Genomic DNA, 12212 nt, shown 5'->3' with positions numbered 1-12212 from the left:
GTACGGTCGAAGACATGAATAGGTGGAAAATAGTTAGGTCTCCTGCAAATTTCACACCAGAAAATAAAACCAAACGTTCCTTGACAACGATAACATTGTTAGCACCTTTCCTACAGCAAAAAAAGCATGTTTTTTTGTCACTTCATTTTATCGGTCGCTAAGGTTTTTTTTTGTGATGGCATTTTCATTTAAGAATTTCTCCAAAACAAACTTGACCCCCTTTTTTTTTTCTTGTTTTTAAAATTTGCACGCAATTGTTTGCGTTGTCATGGAAAATAATCCTTTGTTTGGATTTTGCGCTTTTTTTTTTGCGCTGAAGAATCCATTTATCCGAGATCAGAAATCCTTTTTTGGATTTTCCCCAAAAAAAAAACGCACCCTTAGTGTTATGCATACAAATCTTCTGATGCACTTTGAGTTATCTATACTTATCGTTGATGCTTAAACTTCCCTTCTCCCCGCAAATATTGTTATTTTCGTAACCAAATAATTCTTTGCTTTCAAATGGATTTGAAGAAAAGCCACATGTTAATTCCACCTTTTTTTTCGTTTCACCATGCGCCTATTGCAGTGGACATTGGTTCCTAGCTTTGATCTGCAATCTCCCGTCACTGTTCGACAAAGGGTGAGAAAAGTAATAGATTGCGTTCTGGAATCGTAGGAAACTCAGTACATGCAAATCTGACTATTGTTCTATTTTTTTCCCGGTTTAGGTCTCCGATCGTTATTGTAGATTCAATTGTTTGGGGATCTGAAGACAACTTCCTGGGCACTCCATCGTCAAGAGAGCAAGAAGCTGAACTGATTCGAAAGAAAGAGAATTTATAATTCCCGCTCAGCTCTCAGAGCTATTGTGCTGTCGAAAACAAACCCAAGTGTGGAATGTTTATGTCATTCATTAAAGATGTTTAAAAAAATCCTACGCAGTAAGGATGGCAAAACGAAAAAAGCAATGTTTTACCAATATGCCAAAGGTTTCGTCTGGTGAAGTAATACGAGCCTCTATTTTACTTTGTTTTGTTTATTATTATTTTTATGTATATCAAACTTAGTACTGCATGGTGGTAAGGTTGAAGTATAAGAGATGTTGATCCGTTCCCTTTCATTTTGATACCTCTCTTTGCCAAATGTGTTTTGTATTTTGACATACAGTTTTATTAGCGAGTGGTGGGCGAACAGACAGCGGAGTGCAGATGCCCTTGTTCCTGAATTTAGTGACAAGTCAATGCCACTTTTATACCCTCGGGTAAGCCTTAATCAACCGATTGTCTGTTCCACATTGAAAAGCTATCGATTCATATTCAAGTCGTCGTCTACTTAACTTTAAAAACAAATTACAAACGTCAGTGAAATGCCGTGGAAAGTACTCTTTAACTCGCGAGAAATAGTAGTTAAGCCATTTTCATGCTCGTCTCAACAGGTACCTCAGCAAGAAAACGGGTATGACTGTGGAGTGTTTCTCTTATTATTCTTTGAAGAGTTTTTCAAACGCAAGGTTAGTTGAACAACTTAAAGTCTGTAAGGTGAGGGAAAGGTAGGGTTGAAAATGTGAGATCGTTTCTATCACTGAACTACAGAAGTTTGATAGGTAGATTGCCCGCCATGATCAGTGGCGTAGCGGGGATGTTGAAAGGGGCGCAGGGGATTGGGGGGGGGGGGGGGGTATTTACTGTACGCTTTCAACCAGTACCTCTGAGTTGCTGACACGAATTGTCGCATGTTTTTTGAGCCTACTCTCTTGTCCTCGTGGCATATCATTGCCTCAAGTTCAAACTGACACTTAAGTCGTTGTTTCATCACAAACCCTTACACTCACACTCCTAACTAGTTTCAGTGAATTGATCTTCTTATGGACTGGGTCTACAATTTGTTTCCTTTTTTTTTTTCAGTTTCCAATCGACGACCTCCTATCAGAGAAACCCCTTTTGTGGTACAACCAGTCTTCTGCTCTCCAGTTGAGGAAGAGGATAGCCAATATTTTAAAGAAAATGGGAGATTAAATTTGGCCAGCCAGTTGTAGAATGCCGTGTTGATAGGATTTTTCAGTTTACTTTTCTTCAGTTCTGTAACAAGTCCTACGTGTTAAAAACAGCGCTTTCTGGTTTACAGCTTTCTTTTAAGAGAACGGCAGTTATATTTCTGGGCGCAGTTGTTCAAAGCCCGATTAAGCTAATCCTAGGTTAGCGTAAATTTTACTTGTTATTTTTTTGCCACCAAAGGAGGCGGGTTTGCCTCTAAATTGTGGCCCAATAAGGTTATAAATTACAGATTCCTTTTCTTTAAACCTTTTCCCACTAATCAAGGATTAGCTTAATCGGGCTTTGAACAACTGGGCCCTGGAATTTTTTTGGCTCTCCAAGATATAAACCTCTTCAGAAAAAGGTGAAAGACAATGGAGTGGCCCATTCCGAAGGATTAAGGCAGATAAAAGCCCCGTGTAAATAAATTTTACCAACAGAAAATTGTACTGAGGTCTTGCCATTTGTTCTCTGTTACATACAATATCCTTCCCCAAAGTTAATTGCTGCACAACGTTTACATTCTTGATCAAGTTTAGTTGTTACCTCTGATGTTCATACACGCAATCTATCTTCAACTGACAACAGTAATTTTTGCTTAACACTAACTATCGACAAACATAATCATGCCCTACCCGGCCAGGGAGAAGCCACTTAGTCAAGTTCTAATAGAGAGCGGTCCTGCAGCACGGTTTCTATTAAGACTGAAGGAACTCCGCTTGCCGGAAAGCCAATAAAGTCAATATTTCGATACGGTTCTTCAAAGGGTTTGTCGTGGAAATATATCAGTGTGCAAAGTGGCCATTGAAAATTTCATGTTTTAAAACTACGAACTACGTTAAATTGTTTCGAAGAAACTAGAACGACTGAACAGTAACCAACCACTTAAATTGTTTCTTGTGTGCTAGTCAACAGGCCTTATTCACGAGAGTGTTAAGTATTTATGAGTCAACGAGTTAGTGCAGTTAATTAAACTATAAAGTGAAAGCTAAAATTTCAGAGTTTGCTTAGGCCTAATCACCGAAACGAGGGCTTAGGCTTAATCAACAAATTATTGCTATATTGACTGTGAGTCTCATTGACTCATTTGACTCATAAAACATGCGTTGTCTATTCACGATGGCCACCATGTTGGATTTGCTATTATCATGCAAATTAGCTACACAATTCTGAGGGGGCAAACAACACAAGTTCGAGAGGTTATAAAAAACATCTTAGCCACACAGAAGATTTGTTTCACGTTCATTGAATGTTTATCACCTAAGCAGTAAAATGCAATCATTACACAAGGTACTTCGACTTTTCTCTAGTGAAAAATGAGCAGATAACGAAGTAGAAAGTCAAAATGTCAAAGGCAATCAAAAGATATAAAATTATTATAAAAGGTACTTATTTCTAAATACTAAAAAGGACTTTTTGCAATGTTATTTCAATATTTCGACGAGCCAATTTTCCGCAATTTGCCTTTTTTCCAGTGTTTGCCCCCCAGCATAACACATGGCTAATTTGCATGACAATTTGAAAACAATCATAGCAGCTATCGTGAATAAGGCCTATTACAGTAGATTAAACGCAGATTGTAAACAATGAGCTGCAAAAGGAAATTTTTCGAGAAGACTACAACATGGTTTACGTGTAAATCGCGATTCAACTTGTTGGATGCCCGATGACACCTGTAACTAATCGCTCATTGAAATACGAAAACTGACTAGAATAAATCGTTACTTCGGACAAGCTAAAGGAATTTGTAACGCAAACCTAACCCATGGTCTTGAAATTCAATAAAAAGTCCCACTGAAGTTAGAGTCGATAGACAGCAAGGAGAAGTGTAACAAAGATCAAAATCATCTTTGCTTGTCCGAAGGGCGAGATTTCGTAAATAACCTACTTATTTTCATGTTGCAGTTTAGAGCAAAGAGTCACTAATAATTACTCAATAGTTTCGTTTTATGGCCTCTTTAGTGGAAGTGATCGATCTCTTGATTTAAACGGAGATTTTCATCACAAAAAATCTAACCGTAAGTTTTCCGTACCGTGAGGAAGTATATAAAGCAGGCCACCATATCAGCTCTACTTCCCTTGTGCATCGTCCTTCGCTCAAGCTGATTTCAATTGTGGATCTGCTTGTAAGTTTACTGGCTGTATTACTTGCTCTTTGTTTCGCAATTTCTAGGGCCGCATCTGGATCCATTTCTGAAATATCCGGAACTTCCTCATGATTTCTGAATAACGCTTCGGACTTGAATCGCACCACACTTTACTCCCCTAATAATGTGTGGAATTTTTCTTCCTCGTATATTTTGTACGAGAAACGCCTCGTCTTCCTTTTAAAAATAGGCTGACGACGATGTTTCACGTTGCGCACACTGTCCAGTATTGGAAAATCCAAGCGATTTAGCATGTGTAAAAAGTACTGTTCTGGGACTTGAAAGCAGTCAACGTGACACCACTTGGCTAAGGAAAAGAGAACGGCGTCAGGACAAACCAAAACATTGTAGTTTTGTAAACAAAACAGCCAACGGCTTACCTGGATGATCTGGCACAAGACAGCAATTTATGCGCTCCACCAGCACCCCCAACCACTTAAAATATTCTTCTCTGTCTTCCGGCGCCAACATAACTCCTTTTGGTTCGTCAGCATGTATGCCGTAATCATCTTCAAATCTCGCTCTTCCAAGGATGTTCCCTTGATGATTAAGCTGGAAATGTTTCCTCAGAGAATTTCCAGTTCGGAACTTTTTGTTACACAAATCGCAATTCACTGAAAAAGGCATACTTGACTTCTCACTTCGGCGTGTGTCAATTGAAATGACAGCATAAGGCAAGTAATTAACATATCGACACAACTAACATTGTTACGCATGGACAAGCTAAAACAAAAACTGGTGTCGGGTGTTTCCGTTCAAATGTGTGAGAATCATATGAGGTAACCCAGTCCCTGAATAATTTTCTCGTTATTAGTATTGTGAGTCAGTCAGATCGATTCAAAATATATTGCCTGAAATGCGATAGCTATGTCAAAGTATAGGAAGCATTCCATCGAGGAAATGAGGAAACGTTCAAAAACAAGGAAAAAAAGAAAGAATATGGCGAGGAAGCACTCAAAAATCGAAAGGGATACATCGGCATCAGAATTTCAGGTCAATGCAGGGGAGCCCAACCATTCTGGTGAGAATCCTGAAATGGAAACAAGGACGATAAACTTCCTCTTAAAGGGCAACCACAATTGAGCATCAGGCCATTTCCCGATGCTACTGCTACCTGGCCACAATATATCTCTGGAGGCCAGAGTTACGAAGCAAACAAGAACAAATTTATATTTGACTGGATTCTTCAGTGTTTCCGAAGATCTCACGTGATATTGAACTTCTACCCAAGAAGACCAAGTGTGTTATTGCATTGAATCGGATGCTCATCGAATTGTTGAAATGGATGGATTGAGGAAATCACAACTTTTCACGGCGCTGATATTTTAATCCACTATTCCTTCTCACCGTACCGGGTACCAATCAGTACTTCCAAGCTGAATAAAGCTTTTCCACTTCATTTAATAAATTCAAACGAATTTATGTACAAGTGTGCCCGAATTATGTTTGGTGCAACAAACAAAAGAGCCTTTCGCCGCTCAGTGGTCACTTCCTTGTTTGCCTTTTGATAAGAACAAAGCACAGTTGCGGCTTTTTTAATTTGTTAATTACCGTGAAAACAATGACAAAATTTAAGCCCTTTAAGTTAGAACCTTCCCGCCTCCAAAACCAACAAATATGATCTCGCTTTACTCCTATATAAATTACCCAGTAAGTGTAAAGGAAGTTTTGCAAATTCAGAGAACAACTACGAATGTCTTTGTCAAAAACGGTTTATGTTCGCAGATACAACGAAACTGAAACTTTTCAGTCCTTAGCAACAACTAGGCACGTTTCAGAAAATTTTTTGATATAAAGTTCATACAACGATCTCGAAACAACTAGCCCTAGTCAAGCAGTTAATGGTCTCGCATCTCCAGAGTTTACTGAGGAGTGAGAAATTTAAGAACTGCACAAAAGTTATAGGCAAAAAATTGAGACCTGGAAACAAGAGAAACGCCAGTAGCAATTATTACATCAACTGTTCAGGTGTCTGTATGCCTGTCCTTTCCAGGTCAGATTTAAGTTTGCCAAGTTCGTCCATAAAAAAAGCAAGAGTAGCTCTTGATGACGGTAATTCAGCCGTACCTTCCTTAACCAGTGCACGGACCTTGGGATAAAATCCAACTACTTTTGCTACAGCTTTTAGCATTCTTCCTAAAGAATACAAGTCGCTGGCAATACTGTAGATGCGATTCTTGATAACTTCTGGGGCCAAGTAAGTCTTTGCTGGGGTAGTTCTTTTTCTATTTGATAGTGCTGACCCAGAACTTTCTGGCACCTTCGTACCTTTCCCAAAATCTATGTGAACAGGTTTGAATTTCGATGAGTGTATAAGATCTTTTTCAAGAACAACATTGTTGGCTTTGATGTCATTATGCAGGTAACCTTTTTAATGCACATGTTTCAGGGCCAAGCATATTTGAATGAATATTTCAAAGCTGTCCAACGGTTTAATCATTCTTTTTTTGGCAGCCTTGTGGAGTGTAAAGCTTTCTCCATTCACCCCATGAAATTGAGTCACGACACCAAAAAACATCGGAAGTCCCGTGTGGTCACCTAAAGCATTAACGATCTCAGCCTCTCTCAGTAAACTCTTCTTTGCAGACTCTTTGCTTTCTAGGGTGTCGTCGTGAGTCATTTTCTTCACAATCACTTCGATACCTCGATAGCGAGCGTGGAAACATTGTCTGTAACTTCCACTGCCAACAGCATGCTCAGAGAGCAACTGAAGATAATCTGGATCCAGTTCTTTCAGACAAGCTTTATACTCTCTCGGTATCTGAATATTTCTTGTGATCACACGTCGAAGTCGATGGCCTTCACTCACAGTTGATTTACGGGGTTTTTTCTCGACGCCGTTTGCCCCACGTGCCATCTGCAACATCACCGCTCCGCTTGAAAATCCCGTCAAAGGTCGCTGGTCGCTTACTAAAACCCCACGTGCATTTTGTTGAAATGCGGAGGGCTTTCTTTGCTCGACTTTGGCACTATCCTTTAAAATAATATTCTTTTCAACATTTATGCCTTCGCCGACTGAATAAGGAGGATTATTAAGTTGGTCTTTGAGGTCCATTCTTGTGAGATCATTTCTTTCTTCCACAGGCATTTCGGCTGAAGAGTTTTTTGTAGCATTTTTTTTCCGCCGCTCATGTTTCCTCTTCTTCCATTCTTTCTTCTGCTTCGATTTATCTTCATCAGTGTTACCACGCCAGTACATGGCTCGCTTCGAAATTCGCTCACCAACATTTTTCTCCGCCATGTCCAGTTAATTTCAAAATGTCTCAGATTTCGTTTCCAGTCACATAATAGAAGCATTTTAAATAATAACTTTCCAATTTACCGTCTCGTCTGTCACCAAAGTGTCTGAAAATCCATCTTTTAGCAAAGATCATATTCTCTATACTTCTCTGGGTCACTTTCAATTAATTGACAGTTTAATGACACTCGAACGCATTATGACAACTTTTTGGTGTGAAACTCGGCGGGTCTTAATTTGAGGTATGTTAGGAATCCTAGCACGGCGTACTAGCATTCCTTAAAGATACTTACGGTCAGAGCTCCGTGCGTCCCCTCATGCAAATTTCAAACATAGACAATTATTTCATGGAATCTATTTTATTAATGGAATAAAGAATTACTATTATGGATTATTGCGGGCTATATGCTGAATATAGGACGAGGGGTCCAAGTTATAGTATAACGGATAAACGATGCAGAGAACTAAAGGATGACGAACTGGAGGTATGCATGCAGTTTCGTTAAGTACAAATCAAAAAGCAAGACATAAGATGTCAGTTGGCGGGATCACAGAATCGATGAATTGGTCTGCCATTCGCCCTTGTCAAACGGCGGCCATATTGTCCCGGGACACCAGAAGAGCTTTGTTTTACCACGCCAAGGGCTTGGCGTGGAAAAACAAAGCTTTTTTGGTCTTCCGGGACAATATGGCGGTGGTGTAACAAGGGCGAATGGGCTGGGTTAGACTGGTGGAATGGACATGTTAAAAAAATGCAAGATGCACGCCGATTTCAATGAACGTCACGAGGTGTCCATTTGCTCTTCCCCCCAACTTCAACTTTAGTCGGTTATTGGAATGCATAAAATGACGTCACAAAGTATCCCTAATCTCTGCTCGTGAAGTAAGAAAAGATCAACGACTGGATTGCAACCCAAAAATAATGTCACCGTGGTTCTGGTGCAGGGATAGCGTAGTGGTGAGAGCACTCGCCTCCCACCAATATGGACTGGGTTCGATTCCCAGACTCGGCGTCACATGTGGGTTGCGTTTGTTGGTTCTCTACCCTGCGTCGAGAGGTTTTTCTCCGGGTAAAACAAAGAGTTGATTTGATTTGCGTTAACTTGTAAATTTCAATTTACAGTGTACCCGATTAGTGCTCTACAGTGCTAGAAGATAGGACACTTAAATAAAGTTCCTTTCCTTTCTTTTCATTATTATGCTTAGACTTAAAGGAAAACTTCGAGTTGGATATCAAAATTGGCCTTGCGTCTATATTAATTGCTTGCATTTCTGGACATAAGTGGTGACAATGAGTGAATAATAACTCCCTTAATTTAATCCATCTGGTGCGATGATGCTTACCAACAACGATTTTGTACCGGCTAAGGGTCGCGTTCTTTACAACACAATGAGCTGCGGTGACTACATGTATCGATGAAATGAGTGAAGCACCACAAATGTGATAGAGCTTCCCTCGTATAGCCACCTTTAACGATATCTGCTATGGCCAAGAGTTGGGAATGGCGTCCGTTCCACCAACAACACGCGCAGCCATGGGTCGCTTGCCGCATTCAGCTAGAAGAGTTACAGCAACTGTAGTTAATTAAGCAAGCGGCGATACTCTAGTAATCGATTCGGTCGAACAAGATGCCAATCACAAGCTGTCTCCTCACTTCTTGCGTACTTTTGCATAAGAGTTAAATCATGACAAATTATGTGGCCAATCGGCCCTCAAACTTTGGGTGGAATATACTCAAGAGTTAACAATCATCGACAAAATTCTTGGGACACATTTGCATCGCGATTTCATTACACACACGCATGGCAAACAGTCTCAGGAATATCAAACCACGCAAGCTCAGCCCCACCCCACCAACCCACTCACAATGTTGTAAACAAGACTGAACCCGTAGCTTTACCGACTTTCAACATTGTGTTGGGTGGGGAATGGAGTTTTAGAAACGCCACTGCTCCAGGAAGTAATTGTGAAATCATGATAAATATGAGTTTTGCATGACTGTCCCGAGAAATTTTGTCCAAGATTTAAGACGTTTTTCCACTTTTCATCAAACAACGCGCTTACAAATGATTATCTTTACAAGCAGGTCAACAACTAAGTATTGCTATTAGTGTGTACTCCAAGTGAAATAAAAAAAAAGGGAGTAAAGGAGTGGAGTAAACGCCACTCTCACGTAAGGGATAATAGCAAACGATATTTTTTGGTTATTCCCCAAATCCTGGACGGAGCATTCCGTCCGGCTTTGTTTCTGTGATCACTGGGTATTTGTACTATTCAAGATGATAAGACGCACGAGTGAGCATAAAGATTTCTCAGTAATCTGGTGGGTCGATCCTTAATTTAATAAATAGTAGCATTAATCGTCTATTAAAGCCGGTCCTCGAAATTCACTGCTTTCCTAAATTAACATACTCTCCAGTATAACTACCTGTAATAGGTACCGGCCGGATGCAGCTCGGTCTTACAAGCATTTATGCTAATTTCTCCTAAGCCGAAAATGTACAGCAAAAACGTTGAATTTTGAGTCACCATAAGGTCTTAAAAAGCAAAGGTATAAAAAAATCAAAAAGCTTTACATGCTAAAGTCCCTTTGACGAGGAATAAAAGGCTTAGTGAATGAAGAAAACACTGTGTGATAAGCATTTTGGTCCGAAAGGCATTTAACACAGTACGCTCTTCCACTGCTCACAGGCATCAAGGATTTAATAAAGTTGGAAATTCCAGCTGGTTGCTTGCATGTCATATTTCACTCTATCAGCTGGTCAGGTGCTTTAACTTAATAAAGACAGGTTTTATAAACAAAACGTTGGACTTTGTCCGGAGCGAGCTAGCTTTCTCACGGCTTACTTCAAACCTGAGAGAAAACATTGAGAAAAGTTATACGTTTAGAAAAAAATGCGAGTAGTTACCGAAACAGTGGAGCTGCTTATAGGTTATTAATCATAACTGGGGACGTTACAAATCCCCGACGACAACATCAAGTTGTAGGATTACCACCAATCATGACAGTCTCTAATTGACTGTTTCAAATCTCTCTTACAACTTCTTTAATTTAACCAAATTATCCAGGAACTGCATTGGAAGAAAGTAATTAACAAAGCATAAAATTGAAAGTCACTGATGTATCCCAGCGTTGGTGTGTCATTTCTCCTAACAGATAAATCTCGTAAAGAGTTTCCATAATGGACTTCGTTGTCGTTGCCAGCTTAGCTGTCAGCTGTTGAGACAATTCAATGTTGCTTGTTCTAGTGAGATGTTTTCTTTACAAGGTGCACGTATCCTGAAAGTTCTTTGTGCCAAGTTCAAAACTCAGATTGAACAGAAAGGATCGACTTTCGCCTGAAGAGGGTAGTTTCTAACGAAAATGTGGTGCTACGTCGGTGGGGAAGCAGTATACAAAAATTTAGTTTTATCAGCGGAGTTGATAATGTAAACTGGCCACCGTACAGAGATTCTAAAAGCTGACGTTTCGAGCGTTAGCCCTTTGTGAGAGCGAATCGAGGAATTATGGGTTATGTGTAGTTTTTATAGTAGAGTAGGGGCTACGGTATTGGTGGTAACATGGCAACGTGAAAAATAGGAATATATTAGTTAAATTAAAAGCGTTCGTTAATACCGTGAAGATTAAGGGTGCCGATTTGGAAGATGAATTTTTGTTCCAGATTCTTGCGGCTTTCCGTCGTACCTAGATTTAGGGAAAGGCCGCAAATAGCCACGTGTTTTTTGGAGTGGTTAGGGAGATTAAAATGACGAGCGACTGGCTTAGATGCGTCCTTGTCATTCTTCTCAACATCGCGGAGGTGTTTGCGGAATCGGTCGCCTAGTCGTGACATTTGCGGAGGTACATGTGAAACGATCGGTGATCTTAACAGATCGCTTAGATCCCGATATCTTGCTAGTGTTAAGGGGGAAAGGACAAGTTTTGCATCGTGAGCGCGCACATTTGAAAGTGCCGGGTTGCTTGTTAGTTTTGAGCACGCTTCTAACTAAAAAGTTGCCTAGGTTTTTGTCGCGTTTGAATGAAATAAGTGGAGGTTGCGAAAAGATTCTACCAGTCTCGGGATCATTTTGGAGTAATTTAAAGTTATTAAGAATAATACTTTTGACTGCGAGGTTATGAGGATGGAAAGTGAGGGTGAATAGAATTCTCGCTTTGACCAAAGAGACAGGATAGCCATGTTTTTCGAAGAACTGGCACAGCTCCTCTGATTTGCTGGAAAAATGTCGAAGTCTAAGAAATTGAGAATAAGGAATAGAGTTCTCGACATTTGATGGATGGTGCGATGAATACAACAAATAACTGTGAAAATCGGTAGGTTTGCAGTGCACACTGGTACATAGCACGTTGTCACTAATAGAAACTTTGATATCTAGGAAAGCCAATGGAGTTTCCAAAATTTCCCAGGTACATTTAAGAGCCGGATGAAAAGAATTGACGGAGTTCTTCTCTGCTGGATGAAATAGCGCCGACGCAGTCGTCGATGTAGCGGCCGTTTTTAAAACACTTGGCTATCTGCGGGCTTTCTCTACATCATGGTACGACGGAAAGCCGCAAGAATCTGGAACTACAATTCATCTTCCAAATCGGCACCCTTAATCCTCACGGTATTAACGAACGCTTTTCATTTAACTAATATATTCCTATTTCTCACGTTGCCATGTTACCACCAATAGCGTAGCCCCTACTCTACTATAAAAACTACACATACAACCCACAATTGCTCGATTCGCTCTGACGAAGGGCTAACGCTCGAAACGTCAGCTTTTATTATCTCCTTAAGATGGCCAATTTACATTATCAACTCCGT

At 40.1% G+C, this 12212-nt stretch overlaps 1 pseudogene; it reads right to left on the bottom strand.

Annotated features, from left to right (window-relative positions):
- Positions 1–12212, bottom strand: part of LOC138055607 (elastase-1-like) — a 28763-nt pseudogene that overhangs the window by 16117 nt on the left and 434 nt on the right.

The sequence above is a fragment of the Montipora capricornis genome, chromosome 7 (assembly GCF_036669925.1).
Source record: "Montipora capricornis isolate CH-2021 chromosome 7, ASM3666992v2, whole genome shotgun sequence".
Lineage (NCBI taxonomy): Eukaryota > Metazoa > Cnidaria > Anthozoa > Scleractinia > Acroporidae > Montipora > Montipora capricornis.
Note: the sequence above shows the minus strand (reverse complement) of the source record. Positions and strands in the feature narration are given on the sequence as shown.